This window comes from Anser anser (genome assembly GCF_964211835.1).
Source record: "Anser anser genome assembly, chromosome: 4".
NCBI lineage: Eukaryota > Metazoa > Chordata > Aves > Anseriformes > Anatidae > Anser > Anser anser.
In genome coordinates this window covers 40,135,879-40,151,464 of record NC_139724.1, presented here as the reverse complement: position 1 = coordinate 40,151,464, position 15,586 = coordinate 40,135,879, and the positions used below count along the sequence as shown (strand labels likewise).

The 15,586-nt window shown below is 37.4% G+C and overlaps 1 protein-coding gene across 4 annotated transcripts in view; it reads left to right on the top strand.

Moving 5' to 3' along the window:
• Window positions 1-15,586, top strand: part of LOC310898179 (uncharacterized protein) — a 467,382-nt gene that overhangs the window by 49,717 nt on the left and 402,079 nt on the right. Inside the window, exons 2-4 of one of the 4 annotated variants that reach the window (XR_014583048.1) lie at window positions 9,241-9,441; window positions 9,514-9,684; window positions 10,959-11,091. The gene's annotated coding sequence lies outside the window, so the exon portion shown is untranslated. The other 3 variants (XR_014583049.1, XR_014583050.1, XR_014583051.1) reach the window with 3 other exon arrangements.

Sequence of the window (15,586 nt, the reverse complement as noted above, 5' to 3'; positions counted from 1 at the left end):
AGTTGTCACCTACGTGAGTAAAACCATTAAAAAGAAAAAGTAACGTTCTTGGGACTATAGGGCATTTCACTTAATATGCATAAAGTAGCATGTCTATCATTACTATAATCTTTTATGCATGCCAATTGCAAACAATAGATATGTGTGAGTTAGTATCGCTCTCATTTAATTTTTCTTCTTCATCTTAACACAAAAAAAAAAAAAGCAATTAGTGTAAATTCTTTTTTGTGATATACATTTCCAGGTTGCTAATAACATTAAAACAAAAGCACTATCAGGGAAACTCAGGAATTTGTTCCTATGCAGCCGATGTATCATGTTGATAAACATTGATCACATTATTCAAGTTGAAGGCCTCAGGCAATGGAACTTGATTGCCAAGACTGGGGCTGAAAGTTTGACATTTCTGATGCCATTTCTGAATCTATACCTTCTCCCCTCAAACTCATTTGAAATGATCTGATGTCGATGACTTTGAGGAAAAGCTTTTGGATTGGAGGCTTGGAGGGAAGGAGGTTTCTTAAAGCAGTGGAGGGCTATACTGAATGTAGGAATAAGAAAGTGTAAACAAATAATCCCCAAAGGGCCTAATTTTAAGCTGATGGTTCAATTCCAAATTGTATATATAGGCACTCTATCTAGCATAATCAATTCAAAATCGTAATTTCTATACTGCACTATGTCTAGGTTTTAGCAACCTATAAAAACCTTTCTGCACTTTGAACTAATTTTGAGTGGTTGTTGATTTCATGTTGCCATCTGAAAGCTTCTCTGGATTTATATGATTAAGGTAGCAGTGTTTTTCTGAAAGCACTTTGGGATACCTCGACTATGAAAGACTTCTATATAAAGCTGCACTCTGTAGTCTGCTTTTCCTTACTTCTTACTCATGCCATTTTCCAAAAGAATTTGGTCTTGACAATTCCAAGCATAACTTTAACATACTCTAAATTTCAGGATTAAAAATAAGGAGTCAGGTATTTCCACTGGTCTCATGTAGATTCTCTGAAGGAAGAAAAGGTAAATTGTATTTGTGACAAATCAAGCCTGACTTTTGCAGCAAACTTTTTTTTTCTTTTTTTTTTTTCGACTCAGTTTGTTATTGGTATTCCCTTCCTCTGCTTTTCTTCTGATACAGAAGGAGAGAGAAGCAATTTGTTACAAAACAATTCTGCCATATACTCAAAAGACATGATTTTTTAATCTAAAAATCCGTATATTAGGGTCAGTTTTCTACTGTGACAGGTGAGAAAAATGTGCTACCAAAGGATTATGAGAAGATCGGGAACACCACCAAAATTACATTGCCACCCACTGTTTCTGGCAAAATCAAGTTCAACAGTATCCTTGCTTAGGGCTGTGTTGTTACTCTCCCTCCTCAGAACTGTATTACTTGCCTGATGTGTATTGGCTTTGAAGGGTAGGTACTTGCATAAAGCAGGGAGTTCCTTACAGCCTTTAGTACTTTTATTTTTCATTTCACAACTGAAAATTCATCTCTTATAGGTTTGCGATGGAGTTTGTTCAGGAAAGATGCCAAGTTGTTTTGGGATAGTGATTTACATAAAAATGCAAAAAAGTGCAGTGTATAGCCAAAATAAGGGTAAGGTTTTCCTTTTTTTACCCCCCCCCCCCCCCCCCCCATTTTTTTTGTGCCTCTAAGCAGGAAACTATGGCATTGATTGATGCAATACTATGGACATTCTTCATAACTTTTTATCCCTTTTCCTTAAAAAAACACACACACAAAAAAAACCCTCGTCAGAATCTTCAATGTCTGTATGATGCAAAAACTCATAGATGAATTGGCACTGCTAATCAAAGACCTAAAATTTCTTCTACGGAAATAAAACATCACATCCAATGTTTTTACCTTCCTGAAATGTCTTGCTTCTTTCTTACTATGGCTGACAGAAAAAAAAAAAAAAAGTTAAAAAAAAAATGAAAAAAAAAAGCATTGAAATTATAGTTGTGCATTGTTCTAATTTGAGCTGGGGCAGGTTTCTTGTACTTAATCACTAATGCAGTAGAAAAACACTGTGTGAAGTTGGTTTTATCGTAGTTGGGATCATCAGCAATAACTGATCACTACTGGTGCTCATTTTCATATTAGGTTTTGTTTTAAGTCATAAATAAGTGAGCAGCATTTAAATCATCTTGGCTGAAAAGCAGCATACTCAAAAGTCACACAGCTCATTTAAGTCAAACCAGCAAGAGTTAGGAAACACCACAGCTCAGACTGCCTCTGCAACCATAATTTTAACTGTTGCGCATATGTCCACAGGATCCTCATTTCAGCAGCTTTTTAGGGTGGATATACATAGGTTTCATTTGTCTGTGAAATGGAGGAAACTTCAGTCTTTACAACCCCTGATTTGTTGGATGTAAAGTAGAAAGATGCATAATGAGGCAGGACTCTATGAAGACAAAGGAATGTTTGTGGATTATTGGAAATGATTGAGTAAGGATAGAAAAGAGATACTCTGCAAAAAAATGCAGATGATTGAAGTACATTAGGTCATTCCTGGAAAATTTGATGATGACCAAAACAACAAAAAAAGTAATTTTAAACATCCCAGTGACTGACCAGATGTTTCTGAAGTGCATTTTGTTTGAATCTGTTTTAAACAGCTTTAAGGGCTGGCTGAAAAAGACCACCTTTAAAAATCACGGAAGTATTTATTGTCAGTTGACTAAAACTTATTTTTATTTTGGCTGAGGAGCAAGCTAGGGAGGAAGGGGAAAAAAAGGTTGACCTGAAAAGGATTTTTTCTTTTTTTAACTTTAATATGGAATGGCAGTCTTCTCTGCTAACAATAAGCTATATTTGTGGCTTCTCTTTTGCCACAAAGTTGAATTATTTTGTTGATACAGTGCTCAAGAACAGCTGGGGAAATTAGATGCCATCCTTTCATCTGTCACAGATTCCCTGGGAAATGCTAAGCCAGACACACACACAAAGGTTTTTCCCTGCCTTGAACACCTGATAGCTGTGTGGAAGGATGCTGAGCTTTTGCAAGCACAGCTGATATCCGTGAGAGCTGTGCTTATGACCTATGGATATAAAATAGTAACGCATACTGAAAGAGCGGAGTCTAGTTCAGTCATCTGGGGCACCATAATGAAAGAGTATTTTTACTTCAATCTCTTTGCCCAGCAGTTCTTCATTTTAAAAGTGATTATAGTGATTAAAGCTGTTTTCTGAGTTGTGATGCAGATGCCAGTTGGCTTAACAAAGATAACTTGGTCAATAGCTGCAGACATGTGATGGGAACATGTTGAAGTAAAAATGGACACTGGAAGTGAAGCCTGCCTGGTCTTCTGCCAACCCAGTTAAACATCCATGTCCCTGTGCTTTCTCGTCTCCCTGCCTTCCTCTGAGACACGAGAGAGCTGCAGAGATCTCCTGCACTCCCCGATGCCACATCCAGCACCCTGCCAGGTAGGCTGCTGCCCAAATGAGCCACCTGTGGGTTCCCCTGGCCTTTGCTTCAGCTTATTTAAAAATAAATAAACCAGCAAACCCCTTCAGATTTCCCTGGGGTAGGTGAGAAAGCCTCTGGAGCTAGTGGCTGTCTCCGCAGGCAATCTCAGAAGCTGGGTCCAGCTGTTGAAGTCTCTGTTGAAGAGTGTTTGTGTGAGAACAGCATCCATCAACCTTTTCCTCAGGGCGGTCTGAAGCTGTGGTGTTATCCAGACACATTTAAAAGTTGGCATTCTCCAACCATTTCCCTGTGTTGAGAATGTCAAAGTTTGACCATCTTTTGAGGAAAAAATGCATTTTTTCCAGATGTGCAAACTTCTTATAGGACAGTAATTGCAGTTCTTCCATAGCATTAAAAAAAATGTTAGAGGAAACACATGTTAGTGTTGATGAAGCAGTCAGATACTATAGAAATCAGGACTTAATTTTATTATCCTTATATCTATAATAGTGCAGGGTGTCACAAGCCACGCTAAACAGAAAGCAAAACAATGGAAGAGCTTCTTACGTGTGCACCACCCATCCTCTGTGTTGAATGAGTGAATACCCATGGGAGGGTGCAAGTGAAGCCTGAGCCTGAAACCACCCATATGCTTTAGCAGAGAGAGGTGTATGTTCCTGGGCAATTCTAATCCTGGTGTTTCCTATCTCACAGGTTATTGATTTTTTCAACAGTAAAAAGTTTGCTTGATGTATTTTTGTCTGTAATTGCATTTAGGGTAAACATTTGCTAATGTGTGTGTGTGGGGGGGGGGGGGGGGGGATGGGGGAGGAAAGGTTGGCAGGGAGACAGGTTGTGCCCCTATAATAGGTATGCAGATAATCCAGTCTAGATAATTATATGTCAACGTAATTTAAGGTTAATAGTTATCATTTACTCAGTGAAGTTTCAATGAATTTTTAACGAAGGTCATTGATGCTCAGTTTATCAAGTGGATTAGTTGCGTTCCCACCACAAGGGTGAAGATCATAAGTAGCTCTAACACTGATTACCAGGACCTTGGGTCTTCGTTTGTCTACTTGACTTGATACGTTTCCTGTTAACAGTGCAACCTGAGACTTCATTTTCAGTGAATTTTCTGACAACTTCCATTTTGGTGGTCTTTATTAATTTATATTATTCCACTAATGAAGTTTCACCAAGAGCAACTGAAATGTTCTAATTATTTTGCACCAGATTTTGATCATATTCTGAGCCTATGTAATTACCTCAGATTTACTCCTCTGTAATTGAGATCATAATTTGACCCAATATGTTAATGACTTTAAAATAATATAAAAAACTATGAAACCATTTAATGAAGATTTGTAAATGGGGTCACCTACTTGCTCATACACTCATACAAGAGGGTATCTGATTTGTTTGATATAGGTAATTTAGGGAATGTCTGTGGACAAAAGCCAACTTCAGTGTCCCTAACTGCTGTCAGAAAGGATGTTTCATAGAGAGATAATATATGAGAGAGAGGAATAAGCAGTTTGTTGTTGGCAACAATGCAATCAAAATTCAACATGGAATAGTATTTTGGCAGCTGGAATTTATTTCAAGCAGAATAAGGCTGCAGGATCTCACCAGTTCCTAGTAAATGACAGCAGTGGTAAGAAGCAGGAGAGATTGCCGTGGGGGCTGAGAGGACATGAAATGCACACACTCTGGAGATGTACAGGTAGTGACATACCTGCTATCTGTTCCAGGTATTAAAAACAAGCCCTTTCTAGTGGGTAATCGTAACCACCAGTGACACCAGCACTAGCCACAGGTGTATTTTGTAGCCTGCCTCCAGAGAGGTGGAATGACTTTTGAGTTCTGGTCCTTGCACTGTGCATTATTTCCTTTCTTTTTCCAGTGACAGTTCAAAATAAAAATATATAGCTGCTGTGGGAAGGAAGAGGCAGAATTTAAGACTCCCTTTCTACCCAAACTGAGCGTTACCTGTAGTTACAACCAGTCGTGCTGGTCTCCTTTTGTGCCAGGAGCCTTGCACTCAAGAGAGATTAGAGGTCGTCTTTGGGGAAATGGATGTGTGACATCTGCTGCGTTTTTTGTAGAAGCCAATACCTACAACCTGGGGACCTTTAAAGGACTTGGTTTCAAGAAAGCTTAATCTAACTACATGAGAAAATACTGGAACTGTGATGTACACGATTAGCTGCTTTAAATTGAAGTAATTTGTCACATTCTCAGGAAATAGAACAATAGTAATGAATTTTATATGAAGAAAGAGTTACCTGCTAAGTTTGGGATCTGTACAGTGAAGTATATTTATTAAGGGGAAAGATTTTATGCTGCAAATGTGGGCTTCAGCTCCTGCCATCAAGTCCTACTCTAGATGCCAGAACACTGTTCGAATTCTGCTGTGACTTGCCAAGAGTCGCACAGGAGGAAAACCTTTGTAGCTCCTGATCCATGTCTTTTCCAAAGGTTTGCTAATTCTGTTGCCTTTCTGCTCTCATGCGTACTTTCTTATGCCCCCAGAGAAAACAGAATTGTTGTTTTGTTCCGTTTCTTCATCCTCTGTCATTTTTTTGTGTTTGGATGTGTTGAATTAGTTTTAATATGACTTCACAGGCTGGTAGTCCTTCTCAATAGACACAGTCTAGTTTCTCTAGGAATGCTCCTATATATATATTTTTCTCGCTTTGCTGCTGCTTTTTACCCTATAGCTGTGCAATTTCTGTTATCGCTCTGCATTAATTGTTAGTTTAGACACCTCAAGAAATTAAATCACTTGTTTTCTTCAATGACAATAATTTCTGGCTTATTTTATGTTTCTTAGGGGATTATAGTAAAAATCTCAGTCACTGGGGGGAAGTGTTTGGAAGGTATCTAGTAACTTCCAAAATCCTCTGATTTAATTGATTACAAATTAGATAACTGAATTAAAAAAAGGAGCACATTTGTCAATCTTTCCAAAGATTGGTGCTGAATATCTGCTCCCCCACTAGACTCACGGGATTATCTCAGAAGACGTCAGTAGCTGGAGTGATCTATTGTCTGGAACAGCAGTGCTCATCTCTTCACAATTTCATGAAGTCAAAAAGGAGTCTATGGTGGATCACCGTCATCCTCACTGAGCTGAAGAGAGTGGCCTGGTTCCTTCATGTTGCTTACATCTCTCATTCCTCTTCTAGTATGTGAGGCCTTGTGATTGAACTACAGGCTTGGGAGTCTGACAGTTTGCGTTGCACTCCCAATTCTGCCACAAATTTGTCATGGCAGAATGTATGGCTTAGCTTAGAGAGGTTTTTTGCTCATAAATATATGAACATTATGATGTGTGCAATTGCATACCTAATTTATGCACACAGACATAACAGTGACCATACACGTAAATGAGATATTTGCAGATGCAAATAGCTGGTTATGAATATAATAGGCCAACAGAAACATACAGTTGTGGTAATTATACCCACAAACTATATGAATGCATGAACAAGCACGTTATGAAAATCAGAGTGCTGGCTACGCTGTTCATTTTTACCATTTTTAAGAGAAGAAAAATAATATTAATATTCCTATATATTATGAAGCTTGGCTTATGAACATTTGTAATGAGCTTTAAGGCTATTAAATGGGAGGTGCTAGCAATCTGCAATGTTTTATTTGTGTGTGGAAGGCTGATTTACTTCACAAATTGCTGCCTTTGAATAATCTTGAAAATTTACAAATTTTTGCATGATTCACACTTGTGGAACTTGGTATCACAGGGCAGGTGAACCTGTGTGTATGTGGGCTGCTCTTCCCCAGTCCCAAAAAGGAAGTGTGAAGATAAGATGAAGTTACTCCTTCAGTGCTTCTAAAACCTTCACCTAGCCGTGCTGTACTGTAGCGGGCAGGATGCAACTGGATTGGGAGGACATTTGTTTGTTTTGTAGCTTCGCTATGATCCCTCAGGCGCTTCATGTACAGCCTAGCCTGCATGATAAAGTAGCAACAGGGGAGAAAGTGAAGACAAACACAGGATGTCAGAAAGAACTCTTTAAAGTAGATGTTCAGATGGCTGAAAAATTGAACATCCTGTTTGGGGTTTGTCTTTCAGGGAAGAGTTGAAAACAGGGAAGTGTTGAAAACACCCTGCCCAAGAAACAACAAAGCAGTGCCAAATACTAATTCTAGCTAACTGCACATGGGAGATCTGGGTACGTAAAGAGGGTGTTTTCTAAACAAAAATGATTTGTGAAGAAGTACTTCCAGAAGTACTTCCATTCCTTCTGTCAGATAGTCTGGGTATTGCTTTGAGGGAATGCATATTACTAGAGAGAATGGTTTAGAATCACTTATAGCTCAGCCATTTCCAGGTGGCTCGCTCCTTTCAATGGTTGCAATAGAGAGCTAGTTATGTTTTTATCAAAAGTACGTTCAGCGATATCAAATTATGAGCAAATATGAAAGCAATTATCCAGAAGAAAATAACGTAGCTGAAATAAAAGTATTTGCTTAATACCATAAATTTTTAAGTATGTATTCTGAATTCTTTCTGATTAGGGCTATGTTTCAGGACAGATGACCTTCCAAAACACACTGTCTATCTGGCCTGCTAACTGCTTGGAGTTAAGTTTTTGAAGAACTCTTCTTATGGAAGTGGTGAGAGAGAGGGATATGTGCTTGGGTTTTACCTGAGGGGAACTGGGGTTCTTCCAGGTTGCAACAGCCAGACCTGGTACTATAATACAAATATAGCTGTAAGGATTTCTTAATTACTAAGGCCAACAGAAATCTATTTTACACTGAATGACTCAGAAACTTTCAGAAAATGTATCTTTGGACTGAATTTGAAAGCTTTTTAGCTAGAACTGTGCAAGTGGAAGTAGTTCACTTTTTTCCTAATTAATTTGGTTCAAAGTGAATAAATACAGACTTCCTACAGCAAAAAAATAAATATTTGAAAGCTGTAACAGACATTTTATTGAGTTTTCTAAACTCTACTTTATAGGAAAACTAACCTGAAAGCTAGTGCAATAATAATTCTTTTTCTTCTTTTTTTTTTTCTTTCATATATGCAAAATCCTCAGGTCATTTATTCATAGTCTAAAAGTTGACCTTAACACGTGGATCTTTTTCATAATGTAACCTTTTTTTTTAAAAATTATTTTTTGCATCCAAATAGCTCATGCATAATGTATTTTCTGTAATATAGAGTATTTCTGTTGCACAGAAGTCATTGAAAAGACCATTATAATGTTTAAAATAATCATAAATCCTGTTATGAGAAGGTTTTGACAGCATTGGGTTTGTCTTTGTATTGACAGATTATATTTTTTTTCCATAACCTCTGTAAATGAACCTCTGCTGTTTGCGTTATTTGTGTAGATGGAGTCTTATTATTTTAATAACACAAATACAGTGCCGTCTCAGCAGATGAAGTGGACAGTATTACTGAGACCAGGGTTCTTGCATCCTTATATTAGTTTGAACTGAGACGCTAATAAGCGTTCACTAAATAGCATGAGTGGCAAAAATGTTCTAAAAAAATTAGTAAAGATACAGCTGAAGCAAGTAATAGGAATATGGTTCTGCAGTTAATCTCCAGGGAACAGCTTTTTCATTTAACTTTGGAATATTCAGATGAATTTTAAATTGTGTATAACTGTATCTCCACAAAGTGCATCCTACTCATTGATGCTAATGGAGTCATTTAGAAGACTGAGAATCTCAACTTTATCTGATAGTTTTATAAACTTGGTTTGACTTGAGGTTTATGACTCTCATTAAAAATTGGACAGCTACTAAAAATGAATTTGTAATCCTGTGGTAGGAAATCTTCAGGAATTTAGGAGATTCAGATAAGCTGTTCACAGGCTTTCAACTCATTTGCCCTCAAGTGAATCTTGGTGACCTGGAAATCTCCTTCGAAATCTGAGAAAGTTAAGGAATTGTCTCTATCTGATATTTAAAGCACAGAAGATTGAGGCATATCTGCACTTAGTCCTGCCATTGCCTTCCTGAATGACCATAGGTAAGTGTCCAGATGCTCAGACTGAATGGGAGCAGAAACTGTCTCTCACTTGCACCTTTTTTCTTTTCCAAGCTCATGGAAACCAACATTTTCACCTGAGAAGTTTCATAAACACACCCCAGACTGCTGTCTTGGTATGACTGAGATGCTCAGTGCCTATTTTCTTTAGGGAGTTGAGGATCTTGAACTAGTATCTATCAACAGGACGTTTCCCCATGTCCCACAAAGAAGTTACACCTACAGGTATGATAGCATTTTCACTTCTGGCTGAAGAAGCTATTGTATTTTGTTGGTGACATGCAGCAAATGTCATGCAGAAGAGATCACCACTGTTAATGGTGAGGGTAAATCTCCTGTTCAGTTTTGAACCAGATTACAAAGTTCTGCAGATGTTTTAACACTCTTACGGAGGTACTGTCTTGCAATGTAGATTAAGATAGTCCCCCTATCACCTCCACTGAAGTTATCCCCTATCTCCAATATTTTTATGGTTAGTTGCTACAGATAAATCTCATATGGAAGCACAGATGATTAACCATGCTTTGTGATTCTTCTGCAGTAGCTGGATGCTTGACAGGCTTTAAGACGTTCCTTAGCACAGTAATACCATTACTGGTCTGCCCCTTGGTTGAGACTCACCATACTTAAAATGACGTCAGAATACTTGCAAAAACATATGGATCTAAAAAGCCTTTGCCACGTAAATAATTTTGGAATTCTTATTTAAAAGGTTTGGCAGGAAAAAAGATTCCATGTATGCCAGTTTTTTTTTTTATCATCTTACTATAGAGTTGGTCTGTAGGACTCTGTGTTTTATGCACATGCATACAAGTTCTTACAATCAATGTATGTTGCTCTTGGATAAAGCAAACTATTGGAAAAGGAAATGGATTTTATTTGTTGTTTAACTACCTTTTCCTGCTGTATATGCTTATTGGAATATTTGATAAAAAAGAAAGTAAATAGGCAATATATATCAAACTCATTTCTTTCTGAGAACTAGTTAGATTTCTGATTTTTGTCTTATCAGGAATCAGGACAAAGTCTGAGTATTGACAAGAAACCAACATCAGGATCTGAGTCCAGGAGAAATTTAATGACAGATAGGAATCTCAGATTTTGTGAATTTTGTCTATTTTGCACCAAGTAATAAATAAACCAAAACCATGGATCCTAAGCCCCCTAGCAATACACTATGGAATTCACAAGCAAATTCCAGTTCTACAGCTTGAGAAAATCTCTAGCACAAATACAAAAGTCTTGTTTATATAATTTTGTTAGGTGATGCAATTAAGGTGAAGTGTACTTAGTATAAAGATTACAAATATGCTTCTCTGTGTACATGACATTTTTTAAAGGACTGTAACAAGATGTCTTAAGTAGCAGACACAGCACCTCTTTGTATTGCAGTAATAATTGGCTTAAGAGGCAGGCAACGTTAGCGAACATTTGTCTGCACTCTTTGAAAAATGTCTTCAGTCCTGGGAAATGTGTTTGCTCCTTCATTCATTTTGCAGGTATTATGCACACTGCCATTTGCCAACCAAAGCAAGATCTCCTTAAGCAGATTATGGTTTATTGCTCAAAACAACAGCATTTGAAGAGGAAGGAACATTTCCATGACAGGCGTTGGTGACGTCATCCCAGCAGGTAGTGACATTTTGAATGCTTGATGACATTTCCTCTTGTAAATAGACAAGGGAAGTCAGTAGGTGCAGCATTGCTTTACCTTTTGTAAAATGTCATTGCACTGAGGACAGTGAAAGAACTCCTGTATATTATTTTATTGTTTCTGGGAAGCAGAAGGAAATTACACCAAAAGGCTCATAGTGTCCTATGTATTTCTTTCACTATTTACCAAGATTGCTCTGAAGAAATACCAATGAATTTCAAGTGCATGCATTGTTAGTTTTCATAATAAATAGCTCTCTCCCTTATTAAATTCATGCCTCTTTACACTTCTAATGCTCCTGACTTTAGCTCTTAGAAAACACATCTTTTACAACCTTACCATCTGTCCTCCATGATTTACTTTAAAAAGTTACTCTCGTAACATCTAAAATTCCTTCTTTATCTCTATTTTTTTGCTTTGTCACATCTGAACTAATATATTGTTGAAAATTAGAAAAATGCTTTCAATTTTGGTCCCTGTTCTTTTTTGGCACTTACTTGCCTTCACCCATCTTGCATCCTGATATTCACTGTGAAGAGTAATGTCATTGTGCTGTTCAGCTCTAGCATTTTTTTCCTGTACTCTAGACATCCTGGGACTTCTGTGATTACAGATCCCAGAAAAGGAAATAAAATTATTCTGAATGTAGTTATCCACATGAGAAAACATGTAAGATCTGCAGTGTTTCCTTTTTCTTTGGAAAGCTGACCCCAAATAGATCTATGAATCCCACTGAAATTTGAGTCTAATGCAAAAACATTTCAGGAACAGTTTGGTGCAATATTTTGTTCTTAAAATACTTCTCCTGAATCACATCTATCTTTCCAGTCTGATCTGCAACCAGCTGGTTTTCATCCAGCTCTCTGTTTCTGCCAGCTACTCAGAGCAGTTGGCATCATCTCTGTCTATCTCCTATGAAAAAAAAAAAAAAAAGCACAGAAAAAGATCTAATCAGTATGTTAATAATAATATTTATAGCCCAGGGTCGTTAGATGATCATTCCCAGTAGTTTTCCATCAAAACTGTACTAAACCCATGGACTATTCTGACCTTGCAGGACCTTTTCTATCTGGTTGTTTAAGAAATACTTAACAAATGTTGTCTTCTAAGTTTGGTCTAAAGATAAGCTAACACAAGAGTAGAATATCCTATATTAGGTATATGAATATCTATTTGGAACAGCAGCACACCACTGCAGCGAGGCCAGCGCTCCTTGCCCAGGGCTCTTCTGTCTCACCCAGCACCCATTCTCTCTCCCTGGTTCTCTCTCAAGGTGTCCCAAACCTCCTCTTGCCTGCTGACCTGCTTCCCAAGCTTTCCTGTTTTGAGCTGTTCCATCACCATGATGCTGTTGAATAGGATATGCAGGGCAGCAATGAGATGCTTCTGTGGACATTTCTGCATTTCTTATCTCTTGCAGATATGTCCTGTGTCATCAATGATCGTTGCTTTTCATTTTATGACTTTTATATTGAGCTCTTCTTCTGTGCTATTAATCAAAGGGCCAACAGCACCCTCCGCTGGTGTCCTTACTTTGCCTAACACCTGGGCTACCAAGTTGTCTTTTACCAAGAGATCATCTGTGAACGTTTATTATTGGTTCTTGATAGGCCATCAAAAAGCTCTTGCAGTTCTTCTCTCTCTGTGATCCTACAGCGCATATCAGGTGCTGAGTGTGATGAATTTGGTAGGCAAGGTGCTGTCTTGGTTGTTCCATCCTCAGGTGATTCCAGCAGATAGCTTTCCCTATACCCACAGGCTAGATCCCCACCACTTTTTCTTGTTTCCCTGATCAGTTTATAATAGTGGTAGTGTGAGCCCATCTGTGCAGACAAAACTTGCCATGCAAGAACTTTGGGAAATGTGTATGCACAAATGGGGAGGAACTGTGGGCAAAAACAGAGCCAGGTGTCTGGCGACCATCTAGTCTTGATGAGTAGCCAGAAGCTTGAGTTTCTTTTCCCCCAGTAATTGTCTTATGGATAGTAATAAATAAATAAATAATAATAATAAAAAATAGATATTTCTCAACAAGAAATTGTTTAACAACACTCAGGGAAGATAGAGGAGAGAAACGTCTAGATTGTCATATTGCTTGGAAGCTTGGAGGACTCTCCCTATGATTAACACAATTTATCCTAATCATGTTAGAGCAACTCCACCATCAATATTTAAAAGGGCACAAATCATCTCCCAAAGATGTGACTCTGTGAGTAAATTTTGCACCCACTCATTTTGAGTGGGTTGCAAATATACTCACATGTTCTTCATCACAATTGAGCAGCAGCATATCTTGCTTTTAAAGGAAGCTGAGATGAAAATACCTGCCTCTAAAAAAGGTAGATTAATCTCTTGGAAACTCCCCACTGGAACATTGTTACATTAACTGTCAGTTTCCTGTGATCCAGGTAATTTATTCATGAAACTTATGGAGGTTAATCAAAAGTTCATATAATTGTAATAAACAGAATATATAATGGACTAATCATGCAATTCAAGACATTTTGTAATTTATTTGAAATATCAGATAAAAATAACTAAGAGGTGTGCCAGGAAGTCAGCAAATAATTTGGAAACTGATGAGTGTGGCATACCTGCTGAACTATGAATAGATAACGTAACATCTAAAAGTAGATAGATAAATATAACAACATTACAAGTATTCTGCATGCTTATACTTTTTTGAAGACTTCAAATTGATTCTAAAACTTACATTGCCACCTCTTGTACAATCCAGTTTCCAGTTTAGCCCTCAGAGAACAACTGCGAGGAATCCCCTGGTTGGAACCTGACTGGTCTCAATAAAAGGGGCTCAGTTTGCCCCCTTCTACTATTTGAGCAAGCATATTAATCAGGTGGTGTTCACAGTGTATTACTATAATTTATTCTTGCTTTAAAAATAAATAAAATTAGAGAGAATATTAACTTTTGAACAGGGATGTATTTCTGTTTAGTTGAGAAAGTATTCTGGCTTTGACTCTTCCTGGGGGAGAGTCAAAGTGCTTATTATGACCCTGTAGTACGTGCATGTGAGGATCTAGGTCTGAGGATCTAGGTCTATACACATCTTACTAAATGCATCCAGACTGGCCAAATGTGAATGTAAATCACCTGACTTGTATGCAAAATACGTGAACACAAAATAGGTATTCACTTGTATTTGTTGTTTTCTTCAAGAAAGAAGAAGGATTTGTTAATGATTAGTAGGAAAAGAACTGAGGCTATAAAAACAAACTGAGGTTCAGGGTTCAGTGTAAAGTGCATTTTTTGTTTGTGTTTTTTTTTTTTTTATGAGAGGACAGAAAAATAATAAATATCTGTATTGTGTGTGCAAATATATTGACACACAAAGATTATTTTCTCTTAAATACAAAGATAAAAATGTATAGAAAAATATAAAATAGACTAACACGCTCACATACATATATATGCACACACACATATATATATATGGATGTATATATGGACATGTACTGAGTAGTGACCAAGCACTGGCACAGGCTGCCCAGAGAGGCTGTGGGGTCTCCATCCTCAGAGATCTCCAAAAGCCACCTGGACGTGGTCCTGGACAGCCAGCTCTGGGTGGCCCTGCTTGAGCAGGGCTTGGACCAGGTGGCCTCTGAAGGTCCTGTCCCACCTCAGTCATTTTGTGATTCTGTGAAATTCTCATATCTGAGAAAAATACATACTTCAGTGTGGGAAATATAGTTTTTAAAATGCCTTATGTGTTTCCCCTATACTGAGAATGTAATTTTATACTTGGTTTGCTGATAATGATTTGATTTTAAACAAAAATCTTCATTTTGTATAAAAAGTTTATATGGCTGTGCAGTGAAAATCAAGATGTAAAATTTAAGTAGACTAATATGCTGCAGAAGAAACAAATTTATAAAAAAGAAAAAAAGGCTGAAATAAAATGCCAGTTTTGAAAACAAACAAAATAATTTTCAGCTACAGTGGGTGTGAGCAGATATAATCCAATTTCCTGAAAAATCATAATTTTCCCAGGATAAAAAGTTGAACAGCCTAATAAGCAGATCATACAAAAAGAAATGTTAAACATTTCACAGGAAGGCATTTTTCAAACCTTGGCTGGAAGACTTTCAGCTCAACAGTTTCTTTAATCAGTTTAGTCAATTATATTCAGAGGAATCACTTCAAAAGCAAAAGAAAATTTTGTTTCATGCCTTATAAGTGATGAATAGCTTCTAGGCTGTGTTCCCTTTTTAAAACAAACAAAAATAAATAAATAGATTAAAACTTCCAGAAGCACCTTCACTTTCAAGGATTGCATTGAAAGCAATGAGTAAAGCAATCCTGCTTTTAAAGCTAATTTTTAATTTTAAAGCTACAGAGGCTTCTGTGCAACAATTAATGGATGGCCATGGTTTGACTCTGTGGCACTGGCAGAAGTAATGGGCGTAGACCTTGTTTCAGCGTTTTGCTCTCCAGCACCTAGCAGAAAAGTAGGTA